Raw genomic sequence first — 13924 nt, 5'->3', positions numbered from 1 at the left:
AGGGGGAGAGAAAAGAGAAGAGAGACAAAGAGAAGGGAGAGGGGTCAGGAAGGGTCTGCCTTTTATTTGAAATGTGACGTAACTCCTCCCAGGTGAAGGTGGGAGCTGAACCAAAGTTTTGCTGGGAATGCATGTCTGTTGCCATGGCAACAGATACACAGGTGACTAGGTGACATCACTGCTGGAGGCGAAAACAGTTCCTGATACTAACAGGTGTGACTATTGAAATGAGATACTTGTTTGCACAGGAAACACACTCTGGTTTGTTAGACAGCAGAAAAGCAAAGTCTACAGTGGTAAGGGCTGGGCGTAGGGCTGCATTCCCTTAATTCTAGAACACAGGAGGCAGAGGCAGGTGGGTATCTGTGAGTTCCCTGACATCTCAGTGAGTTCCAAGCCAGCCATGGCTACATGGTTAGAGCTTGTCTCAAGAATTAATAATGAATTAATTAATGAATGAAACACAATTATAAGGGCTTTCCATTCTAAGTTCCTTTCTAAATTTTGTTTTCTTTTTCTTTATTACCATATGTGGAGCTCTAAAGGGAAAGGGAAGAAATTTAGATAGACTCCTTCCTGAAGCCCATCTAGCAATCTAGAAAGAGATATCTAGAGAGAAAATTACAATATAAAACATACACACACACACACACACACACACACACATACACACACTTGTGACTCCTGGCATTTGCCCACCCTGAAACCCCAGTGAAGTAGCCTTCTTGGAGTTTGTGATGGTAGTGGATACCCTTTAGGAACTGATGCTAAGATAAATGTTTACTGACCCTTTTCCCTCATCTTGCCTGTTGAGGATGAGAACCCTCTGTCAGTAAGATGGCCCTTCAGTTCCTGAAGGAGGATATTCCTGGCTCCTTATTTTCTCAGTACTCTCTTTCTCTCTTACCAGGAGAAAATGAATTTATAATTTCTACCTAGTTCTTGGAGGTGGTAATTAGCTTCCTGGCAGGGGCACAAGACTAGATTGTAGAGTTAGAAGTGCTTTCTGAGTGCCTTCTTGCCGAGTTCCTAGGGCTGAAGAGTCCTCTCTGGCCAGGTAGGTTAATGTGTGACTGTCTTTTTCATGGCAGAAGAATAGTTGGGGGTGGGGGGAGGAAAAGAAAACTGAAAATAAAGCCTTCTCTTCCTGCATACACGATGGCAGAGACAGGAGAAATACAGCCAAGCAAGCTCTCATGGTCCCTGGTCCATGTGAATCCCAGAGAGCATCGGCTTTCCACAAGTCCTCTGAGCAGCAGAGGAACCAGCTCCGCATCTGGGAGGAGCAACTTCCCCCCATTCCTCTGCAGTGCAAAGGGGGCTCAGTAATGGAATTCCTGAATTGGGAAGACCAAGGTCAGCCTCAAAAACAGAGGCTCTGGAGTAAAGCCCGGGCCAATTGGTAGTTGAGGTGGAACGTCAAATTCCCCAGGTGAGTCCTGGAAGGCTGGAACTCTGACTCATCCGGAAAACTAAGCGCTTTCCTTCGTTCTGCTGAGCCAAATACCGTCTGCTTTCTCGGGAGTCGATGGTACAGAAAGAGCCAACTAGGAGGCTGGTGCACTCATTCCTCTGAGGTCTTTGCCTCCCAGCGTCATATCTAGATGCAGACAAGTGGCTTTGAAGAATAATGCTAAAGATTAAAATTAAACAGAGACAGAGCCTGGGGATTTGCACACAAGTATTAAGGCAAATTTACTTTCAGAATTTAATTCTCTGTGCTTGCCCCCACCACAACATTTGAAACACAAAAATCTTTAAGAATCTTCTATAATGAGTGCGAGGGGAGGGGCTTCCTGTCTTTTTTCAAAATAAAAGCCAATGAGATAGGGCTTGGAGTGAAGGTTTCTGCTGGAAAGGACAGGCTGAAGGTGACTCGTGACCTCATCCCCATTTCTTTGGAAGTCCTTGTCAAAGGAGTGATCTAAAAGTGAGCCTTGCCACTTAGTTTTAGCACACTGTAAATAAGTAATGCATTCATTTATAAGATGTTCTGTAATTAAGAAAAATCGCATCATCAATTTGTATAAATTAGCACTTTCTTGTTCAAAGCTCTCTGTTTAATATCTGTCGACACTCCTTCCAAGTCAAAAGAGTAGTTATTGCAGCCTCCTCTGTCTGTAACTACTCCTCCCCTCCCCCACCACGCAGGTTTATTTTTTTAAAGAAATGTAGAGGACGGGGAAATGGAAAGGAAAGTAACTGCTAAAATTTCCAAGGTTTTACTGGAAGCCAAGGCTGCATTTCTAAGAAACTTTGATCAAGTAAATTGCCCCTAAGTGTCTCAAATTTTCCCTCTAGAAAACTGAAATAATGAATTCCCTTTGATGTGAGGATTTGTCAGGGCATTTAGAGACTGAATAAAACTCATCAGCTGGGGCTTATGTTTCCAAGAGGAGGCAGCTGCTATATTTGCCCTTCTCAAGTACAACTAAAACCCCTGGGCAATAGATAACTGACAAATAGATAGGAAGATGAGAGATAGAAAATAGATAGATAGATAGATAGATAGATAGATAGATAGATAGATAGATAGATGATAGATTAGATAGATAATAGATTAGATAGAGAATATTAGATAGATAGATGATAGGTTAGATAGATAGATAATAGATTAGATAGATAGATAGATAGATAGATAGATAGATAGATAGATAGATGACAGATGATAGATAATAGATATGATAGAATAGATAAAAGAATTACTGAAAGTCGGGGACAAAGAGGCAAGCACCATAAGGACATTGGGGCTTGCAGGACACAGGTGACAGGTTTTTGGTAGTTTATTTTGGCTTCATATGTCCATTCAAGATAATGAAGAAGTGGTCACACAACTACCTACACACAAACACACACACACACACACACACACACACACACAACCCTTTATCTAAAAACTACATAATATACAGGAATAAACTCGAGTTGAATCATAGAGAATTATTTCTATTATCGATTTGATTTTTATATATTTTAATTATTTATTATTTCTTCCTTTCCTTCATCACCCAAGTCCCACCTAAGTCCCCTCTCTTCAACTGTTTCCCTGTCCCCACACTCTCATTAATAACTTTCACATTGATTACTTTTGTTACACATATACATGTGTATATGTATGCATAAATGCATAAATAGAACCTGTTCCCATGTCCCCACACTCTCATTAGTAGCTTTCTTCATTGGTTAATATTGTTACACACACACACACACACACACACACACACACACACGTATATATCTATATATATTCATAAATGTGTAAATGCAACTATACAGCATAACTTATTTAGGCTACATATATCAGATACTGTACATAGTTTGGCAACAGGAAATGAATGAGGATTCCCTTTTTTCTAACGTGTGTTGTCAGTTGCTTTGCTGACCTTAGTCATTCTGACTGGGATTAGTCTGAGTTCTCATCTGCATTTCTCTAATTGCTAAGGAGGATGAAAAGGCTTTAAGGTATTTCTTAACCATTTTTATTTCTTCTATCGAGAACTAATTCGAGATCCTTATCCCATTTTTTTTTTACCTTGCGTCCTGTGTTTTCTTGACTGTTTTTTGAGTTCTTTGTATATCCTGGTTATTAGTTTGGTCAAATGTAGAACAGGCGAAGGTTTTCATAGTCGTAGAGAAGCCTTTTAGTTTTATGAAGTCCTACTTGCTGATTGCTGGGCCCAGTTCCTGGACAAATGAAGTCTTATTCAAAATTTTCTTTCCTATATAAATCTTCTATGACATCACCTATGCTCTAGCAATTTTGACATCCAGGTTTTCTAGGACCAGAGTTGATCTTATATTTTTTTGCCTTTATTTTTATTATCAATTTGAGGTATTTCTTAGCCATTTTTATTTCTTCTATTACGAACAAGACAGGATCTTTCATGAGTTGTTTGTTGTTCTTGTATAGAAAGGCTACTTATTTTATGTTTATTTTATACCCTGCCACTCTCCTGAAATTGTTGGTCGTTTCTAGGAATTTTCTGGCAGAATTTTTGAAATATCTTACCTATAATTTCATGTCATCTGCAATTAGGAGTAATTTCACTTCTTTTCCTTATTTCTTCATAATTTTCCTCCCTTGTCCTATTTCTCTAGCATAGTGGTTTTCCACTTTCCATGCTACAATTCTTTAATAGAGTTCTTCATGTTATGGTGACCCCTAGCACCAAATTATTTTGTTGGTACTTGATGACGGTCATTTTGCTACTGTTACAAATTGTAATATAAATATCTGATATGTGACCCAAAAGGGGTCATGATCCCACGTTGACAACCACTGCTCTAGCAAGTGCTTCTAGAACAATATAGAGGAAGAGCAGGGATAACTGATGGCCCTGGCTTGTTTCTGATGTTAATGGAATGTCTTCAAGTTCCCCAGTTAGGATAATGTTGGCTGCAGATTTGTCATATACAGTCTTTACCACGTTGAGGTGTGTGTCCTCCAGCTTTATCTATTGTAGCACTTTTATTATGAAAGTATATTGGATTTACCAAAGGCTTTCATGTAAATCTATTGAGATGATTGTTATTTTTGTCTTTAAGTCCATTTATATGCTTTATTCTATTTCTTGACTTATATATATATTGAATAACTCCTGAGTTTATTTTCTTTTTCTTTCCTTTCTTTTTGTTTTCTGGGTTTTTGAAGAATTTTTGTTGTTGATGTATTGGGATGTTGTTTCCTTTTTTTTTTTTAAGAAGGAACTTAAAGTTAGATGTGTAGGAGAGAGGGAGAGGATTTGGAGGGACTTGCAGGAGAGGAGAATATGACCAAAATACATTTGAATTTTGAATTTGAAAACTGTTATAAACAATGAAGTACATAATAATAAAAATTTATTAAGAAATAAATGTATTTATTTCTTTTAGATTTTCCAGCTAAATAGTGTATAGGTTTTTAAAGTATTCCTTTGTAATATTCTGTATTTCTGTTGTGTCTGTTGTAATGTCTTATTCCTACAATGTTCATTTCTGTTTCTGTTCATTTGAATCACCTCTTTTTTTCTTTTGCTCAGTTGAGCCAAGGCTCTGTTAATATTGTTTATGTTTAGAAAAACAAAAACAACAACCTCATAAAAAAAACTCTTAGTTTTATTGATTCTTTTATTCTTGTCTTTGTTTCTATTTTATTAATTTTTGTTTTGATATTTATTACTTCCTCCTTCTGCCGGATTTGATTCGTTATTGTTTGTTTGTACAAATTCTTGAGTTGAATCATAAAGTCATTTATTTGTATGCTTTCTGATGTTTTACCATGGGTACTTTGGGCTACAAATTTCCCTCTTAGAACTTTTTTTAATGCAGTTTAGCATTTTTTTTTATTGTTAATTTGTTCAAAAAATTTTGATTTCATTTTTCAATCCTTCATCATTCACCAATGACTTGCTCAATCTCCATGAGTTTATATACTTTCTAGAGTTTTGTTGGCTGTCAACCTTAAGTTTTATTGCACTTAATGGTCAGATAGTGTACAAGGAATTATTTCAACTTTCATTATTTGTTAAGATTTGTTTTATAGTTCTCCATGTGGTCTATTTTAGTGAGGTTTGCATGTACTGATGAATAAAATGTACATTCTTTGGCATTTGGGTACAACAGTCTGTAGATATCTCTTAGGGCATTCAATATAAGATATCATTTAATTCTGAGGTGTCTGTTTATTTTCTTTGTCTAGATGACCTGTCTATTAGAGAAAGTGGGTTGTTGAAATAGTTTATTGTCATAAAGTTTCTGTTAATCTGTGTTTTTAATTCCATTAGTAAGCATTTAATGAAATTGGGTTCACCAGAGTTTGGTGTGTACATATTTTGTAGTGAAATATTTTGTTAGTTAATCCCTTGATTAGAATAAAGTACCATTCTTTGTCTCTTCTAAGTAGTTTTAGTTTTAAGTCTATTTTATTAAATATGATAACAATACCTCCTTGCTTCCTGATCTCATTTTCTTATAATACTTTCTATCATTTTTCTCCACTTTCAGGGGTACCTATCTTTAAAGCTAAGATGACTTTCTTGTGGGCAATAGATAGATGGATTTTTCTTTGTTTGTTTTTATTCCTTTTTTACATTCTGATTGCAGTTTCTCCTCCCTCCTCTCCTCCTAGTTTCTCCTACTATTGACTACCTCCTCTCAGCCCCAACCCTTCTCCTCTTCCTCTTCCTCCTCCTCTTCTTCCTCCTCCTCCTCCTTTCACTTCACAAAAAGGCAGGCTTCCCATGGATATCCACTAAACATAGCACATCAAGTTGCAATAAGATTAGGTACCCTCCACCCCCAGCAAGACTAAATGAAGTAACCAAGTATGTAGAAACAGTCCCAAAAGTTGGCAAAAGAGACTCCTTCATTTTGCTGTCTAATCAATTAAACTAGTCTGTTTGTTTTTATTACAGAATTGAAGCCATTAACCTTTACAGTTATTAAAAAGTTTGTGAAGATTGCATTCATTTTTTTTATTATTTTTTGGTTGGTTTGTGTCCTTAATTGTGTTTTGTATCTTATTAGGTTGTATCTTTCTTCCCCTAGAGCTTCTTGGCTGTTTTTATACCTCTTTCTTCAGTTCAGAGTATACCTTCCAACATTATGTTTGGTTTTGTTATTGTTGTTGAATATGAATTATCTTAGGCTGCTTACATCATTAAAGGTATTATTTCTCCTTGATCTGTTGCAGACAGTCTTATTGGGTACAGTAGTCTAGGTTGGCAGTTGCTGGTTGCAAGGCAGTGTTCTTTTAGAACTTAGTCATTTAGAACTTAGAATGCATTGCTCCAGGTTCTTCTTACTTATGGATCATAGATTAAAATGTAAACAAGAAAATATTTTGTAAGAAAACATAGGCAAAAATATCTTCAAATCTAGAGCTTGATGAAGAGTGTTAATAGTGGACCACGGGAGAAAATCAAATATGTGTGCTGTGAAATAATCTGTCAAGAAGATTTTTAAAAAAGAACTGCAATATAGGATAAGATATTTGCAAAAAATATAACTAGTGGATTCATGACTAAAGCTTACAAAGAATTCTTAGAACTCTGAGTTAAAAAGCAAGCAATTAGAGCATCCTTAAGCAACTGATTTTACTTCTTTTTTTCTCAAACAACATTTAGCCCATCTTCCATAATGTTAAGTGTACTTATAAATCAGATCTTAATTCTATTTATTGCTCTCCATCTTCCTTAGCACAAATGCAATGAATAAATTATTTCTTCATTGTCTATAGAATGACACTCAATAACATAAAGTAACATTAATTTATTCCCTTATTTTCCTGGGACGGAGGTCTAGGTCAGGGCCTGATCTACTGGTCGAGGCCTCTTCAGGGTGTTCACTGTGACTATAGCGTCACTCGAGGACTACTATTCTAATTTGAACGTATTGTCATCAGCAGTTATGTTCTCATGAGCTGCAGTCTCTGCCTATCAGCTACCAGCCTGGGATTGACCAGTCAATGTATTTCCTAGCCACATGGCCCCTTCAGTCAGACTGCTCCTTGGTTTCTTCTCAGCCACGTGTTGGGGGCTTGCTCTGTTAACCTTCCTACACGTGCCTCACCTGCTCAAGGTAATTTCCTCTCAACTCAAACTCAACACTCTCTCCTTCATCGTAGTCACAGGACCGCTGACTTCAAATGAAGGACAAGATACTCGGTCAGATTTCTTTTCTCTTTCTTCCTTCCTTTCTTCCTTCCTTCCTTCCTTCCTTTCTTTCTTTCTTTCTTTCTTTCTTCTTAAAAAAATCATTCATTCATTTTATGTATATGAATATACTCTAGCTGTCTTCAAACACACCAGAAAAAGTCATCAGATCCCATTACAGATGGTTGTGAGCCACCATGTGGTTGCTGGGAATTGAACTCAGGACCATCTGGAAGAGCAGTCAGTGCTCTTAACCACTGAGCCATCTCTCCAGTCCCTCCATCAGATTTCTTTGTGGGCATTTAGAATCATTCCTGACAGATTCTCCACTATTCTTTTCTCCTTTCCTTCTCCAATTCCATTTGTCAGGTAGCACTCTGGCACTTTAAAAATATTAACCAATTGAAATGTGTTTAATTCCCATCCCAACCCCTTTATGGAAACTTAAATAATTTTCAGTCAGATGTAGACTGGCAGAGGAGTGTGATATGGCTTTGTCTTGTTCCCAACCTTACCTTACACTTTTTGCTTGACTAAGATGTTTCTCTTACAGTTACCATCTTCACTACAGACACTAAACTACAGAACCCAGGGCAGCATACTGGACCTATTTTTAGGTAAGTTTTAAGAAATAGTTTAATGAATGAATATTTATAGTGAATTAGTATAAGACTAATACTTCAAAAGGTAAATTAGCACCCGGTTCCTAATGCAGTGAAATTCAACCCTGACTATTTCTTCAGACATATAAAACCATTCTATGATTAGATTTGATGGTGTTGAAAATTTTTAACACAGGTGTCGACAGTCTGTTGAGCTCCATTTCCCTATCTTTACTCTCATAAAAATCATGTAAAGCCAGTTTCCTTCAAGTTGTTGGTGTTCTTTCACTTATGTGCTCCTGAGATACACGAAGAAATAACCACCCACAGTCACCTCTGTTACCTGCAGTAGCCTGGGCTGAGTGGTAGTCATTAGACCACATGCTTCTAGTATGGAAAATGCTAAACTTGACAAAGAGCCACTGGGGGAGAAACTGGCATTCAACCGGGCAGCTGTCTACAGACAACTTTATGTGCATCTACCTGCAAGAAAAAGCAGAACTGAGAGGCTACGTTTGAATGTCATAAAGACTCCCTGAATCAGTGTTCTCTAGCCAGAAAGGTTTCCTTGAGACCAAAGGGCTATGGATGAGAAAGGTCACGGACTTCAAGTAACTACAACATCCCCTACCTGCTACCCCAGGAAAATAGCAGAGAAATAGCAGGCACTCAACAGGTACCCTTCACTCTAAGTGAACTATCTCTTCTTTAAAAGAAGAGGGGGGGACAAAAAAACAGAAAAGAGAGAGGAGAGAGAGAACAGAGAAAGAAAAGAGAAGAGGAGAAGAGAGGGGGGAGGGGAGGGAAAGGGGAAGGGAAGGGAAGAGAAGAGAAGAGAAGAGAAGAGTTGAGTAGAGGGTGAGGATAACTGGCTGTGATGAGAAAGGCTCTCAGCAAACAGCCATTCAGGTCTCTGGCCCCCCTGGCTTCTATAACACCATCCTTTCTTTCTCTTGAAAGAAAGAAGTTCTGTATCCTTGGCTTTTGCTAGCCCTTGTACTTGGGGGGGAAAAGTGGAGTTAGAATTCCCAAGGATTATCTGTACTATACCTCACAAAGAATCATGGTTAATAATGGAGGAAAAAGACCACAACTGTTATTTCTAACAAGTATAGAGTGTAAGTAGAGTTTTCAGTTTTCAAACTTAAGCAGGATCAAAAGTTTTCTTTTTAAAGAGCACACTGACACTTGGAGCCCCATCTCTTATAGAGTGAGTTTAGTGTTTTGTTTGTTTTGTCTTAAAAAATATGTGTGCATAGTTTTGTAAAATATATTTGTGTGTGCATATGCGCAATGCACGTGCACATGTGTCTGTGCACACACATGCGCGCACGCACGCGTACACACACACACACACACACACACACACACACACACTATATCTGGATGTTTTGTCTTTTGACTGGAACTTACTACCTATCCTCTCCTTCCCCTTGAGTTGGGCAGGGTTTTGTGACTTGGTCCTAATGACTTTCAGTTTGACTTCCTTCTCATTTTGTCTACTCTGAAGGCACTCAAATAGCCATATGAACAGATCCAAGGAGGACAGATTTGAGCGAGCATCTGAGAAGAGGCTTCTTCTGTTGCAGACAGACTAACTCTTCAAATGACTAATGGTGGCCCACAGCTAGGCTGTAGTATCCTGAAAGACTGAGGCAATTATCTCGTGGCTCAGTCATCCCTGAATTCCCATTCCACAGAAACTATGCAAAATGATAAACCTTTGCTATTTGAAATCACTATTTGCAGTAATTCATTTGACAGTAATAGCTGCCTGATGCAAAGTTGGTTTTTGTCAGCCTGATGCAAACCTAGATACAGCAGGGCAGAGGGAATCTCAACTGAGGAACTGCGTCCATCAGATTGCCCAGAGGCAAGTCTGTGGAACATTTTCTTAATTAACCATTGATGTGGGAGGGCTCGGCCCTCTGTGGGTGGCACCCTGCATGGACTGGTGGTCCGGAATTATCTAAGAAAACAGGCTGATCAAGCTGTGAGATGCAAGCCAGAAAGCAGCATTCCTTCATGGTCTGGTGCTGGAACTGCTTCAGTTCCTGCTTCTAGGTTCCTGCCTTGGGTTCCTGCCCTGCCCTCCAACTTCCAGATGACTCTGAACTGAAGCTGAAACCCTTTCCTCCTCAAGTTGCTTTGGTCATGGTTTCTTTCTCAGCAAAATATGTAACAATCTTTGTATTTACAAATAACCTATATTTTTATCATACAGTGGGGCTATATGCATGACTGTGGATTTTAAAAGTCCTAGGGGTGAGGAAGGACTGGGATAGCATCTGATTTAAAGGAAAAGAGGTAGAGGTTCTGATGGATCAAACCACCCCCTAGGACACACACGTTTAGATGTGTGCAAAGCCACAGATACCAAACTGAATCCAAAACCTGGCACACATCCTCTGACTGTTTCCAACTCCCTCACTGTGACTTTTCATAACTCTACACAAGGGTTTATTCTTAAGTCATATTTCCCATTTGTCCTGAATTTATCAACCTGGAAGTAAGTTTGAGTGACATGAATCTGCTCTATTGTATTGCTTTAAACTAGCATTGTCTGATTGAAATGTAAATTCTGGCACCACAAATGATTTCACATTTTCTACTATATTAAAAAAAAGAAAAAAAAAAGGGCTGGAGAGATGGCTCAGCGGTTAAGAGCACCCGACTGCTCTTCCAGAGGTCATGAGTTCAATTCCCAGCAACCACATGGTGGCTCACAACCATTTGTAAAAGAGATCTGATGCCCTCTTCTAGTGTATCTGAAGACAGCTACAGTGTACTTATATATAATAAATAAAAAAAAGAAATAAAATTTGAAATAATTTATTCAATGTTAATATATACATAATATCTAAGAAACCTACTGATTCTTTATATGATATTTTTCTTTCTTTTTCCTTTTGTTTCTTTTTCTTTCTTATTTTTACTAACCATGAAATCAAGGACATATTCAAAATCACAACACATTGCCATTTCAGTTAGGCTCACTATAGGGCTTTCATTGCCTCAGTGGACAGTGGCAGCTCCATTGGACAGTGTGTTTCTACTTATATCTCAGACAAAATCATATATAAAATGGCTGGATTTACACTTCACAAGGGATTCGTGTGTGGATATTGGGCCCAGGAAACTGCCTCTAGTGTTCTTTTCTTCTCCCCAGTGTCTTCTCCTGGAGGACAAAATCAGAAGGGGGAAGATGGAAGGGAGAGGGTACTGTGTATACCAACCTAGGATGATCTGTGGCCTCCTCAGCATAATCCTAAACACAGGAATGAAAACTTCATGGGAAAATAATAGGACTGCTTCTGAAAACCTCTTCGCTCATCAGTTACAAATTTCAGAAAGTACACTTGCTAAGCTGACTTTTAAAAGCCTTAGTCTATTCAGTTCACTGCACTTCCTCTACGGCTATCACAACTTGTGAAATGGGAGATGTTAGCTGAACCTTGTGTCTCAATAATTCTGTGTGGTCTTTCCCATGAGAACCGTCGGTCATAAAATAGCAGCAATTCATAGCTGTAGAGCAAATTGATCATTGGCAACTTCACTTCATATTGTCACGTCAGTGTGAGCATGCAGGAGTGTCTGTTTTTATCCTTGTGACAGCACATCTTTCTTCCCGATTATTCAGAATTTCTACAGCCCCCACTGTGGAATCAGAGGTAAGATCAGACTCATAATGCAAACCCTGAGAAGGATTAAGCTGTTTAGCAATGTTACAACAAAGACCAGAGGAGGTAAATGACAGTGGTTACTGCTCAGAGCAAGATAAGAGAAACCTCTAAGATAAAGCAAGCAGGCTAACAGGCAAATGAGGGAGTTGGGGAATGTCAGCTGCTGCAGGGGTGCAGGGCAGGAGTGGGGAGAAGCAGATCCCTGACATGCTTCTGTGTTTTGCAATTTAATGAAGTGTTAGTGCATCTTCCCTTTCAAAGGAAAAATGTCTTCTACCAGGTGATCGGGTAAATTCCTGAAAAGTAAAGAACAATTTCAACCTTTTAATTTCACATTAAATTATCAGTGAGTCAGAAGAAAAATGCTACCATCGAACTTAAAATGGAGCGAATCTCTGCCTCTGGCTATGAAGTTGAAATTCTTCACTCTGGGTACACTTTGTGAATACTCTGATCTGTGCATAATCATTTTCTAGGCACACTTGCTGTGGTCGGGACCAATGCTATTGTGTACCCATCGAGTTTGACCAGTGCATTGACTGTGCACACTTATGTGTGCTGTGCACACTCATAGTTCCGTACACATTAACTCTTCTCTGTAAGTGTCATTTGTTTTCTCTGCGCACTCATTTTTATGTGCCCACATTCTGGTCTGTGCATAATCTGGTCCCTACATATTCCCCATCTGCTGTGCGCGCGCGCGCGCGCGCGCACACACACACACACACACACACACACACACACACACACACACACACTGTGGTCTGTGTAGAGTAAGCACTCTGCTGTGCACAAACTCACTTTGGTTTATGCACGCACTTATTCCATGGAGTTAAATGGCTGCCAGTGCCTCCCATAAAAGCCGCACCTCTCCTCAACAATGTTGTAGATGGTAGGACAGTAATTTCTCCTTCTCCACGAACATTTTCAGGAGGGAACTCAGTGGAAATATTTCTCCCCACAAACTCAGCCCCATCAATGTGGGGAAAGAAAAAGAAGGAGAGGATCTTGTTCTTTGGTTAAAAGAGCATTTCAGAGGAGAAGTTCAGCACAGTTCCGAGTATCTTCAATACATCCTTAATCTGTAATGATGTGGAAGATCTGTCTCCCTGTATCCCAGGAAGTTAGCTTCTCTAGTTCCTTATCTCCACCTACTGTAGTAACATGGGAATGGAGGGGGGAGAAACAGTGAGAAAGAGGGAGGGAGGGAGGGAGGGAGGGATAGATGATAAAGAGGGGGAGGGGAGGGAGGAAGAGAGGTGAAGTGAGAGAGACAGAGAGAGAGAGACAGAGACAGAGACAGAGACAGAGAGAGAGAATGCGAGATGCTGGAACAGAGAATACAACCACGAAGATTCACAGTACGGTATTTATTAGTTATCTGTTAAAAGATGGGGAGGTAATTCCAGAGAGTAATTTCTATGCCAGCTGAACAGAGATCTCCTGCATAGGAAGCTTTGCCTATCCCCTGTGCAGATTTCCAGAGCACAGCACTGGCCCATAGATGCCATGGAGAAAGGTTATAATTTTGTTACCACTGGAATTAAAATACCACCTTGTGAATTTTCTAGGAACATTACATAATAATGGGACTGAACTGCAGGCCCTGCCCTGCAGACTGCCCTCTATTCATTTTCCAGGATTAGTAACAATGTTACACGTGCAGTGTGTGACCCTCCACGGCTCTGAATATGGGGATGCCTTGCATGCCATCTGCCAAGCTGTGAGAATGCACCCACATGTGTGTTGTAAGATCATCCAGCAATATCTTCTATGTTCCTTCATCAGGGCAGATTCTTTAAAAGCTCCTCATAAGCTTGCAAGTGTAGCAAAGACTGAAAGATACAAAGGCCTAAAGAGTTTCTTTCTATCACCCTGGCTTCAGTCTGACTACATCTATTTAAAGTGAATCTTAAGCATGAACCATACTACTCCTAAAAGAGAAAAGGGGAGTATCAGGGCTCGCTCCTGGTCCAATACAACAGCCAACCAATGACTTATTTTTGCA

The sequence above is a fragment of the Rattus rattus genome, chromosome 5 (assembly GCF_011064425.1).
Source record: "Rattus rattus isolate New Zealand chromosome 5, Rrattus_CSIRO_v1, whole genome shotgun sequence".
In the NCBI taxonomy this organism is placed as follows: domain Eukaryota; kingdom Metazoa; phylum Chordata; class Mammalia; order Rodentia; family Muridae; genus Rattus; species Rattus rattus.
Note: the sequence above shows the minus strand (reverse complement) of the source record.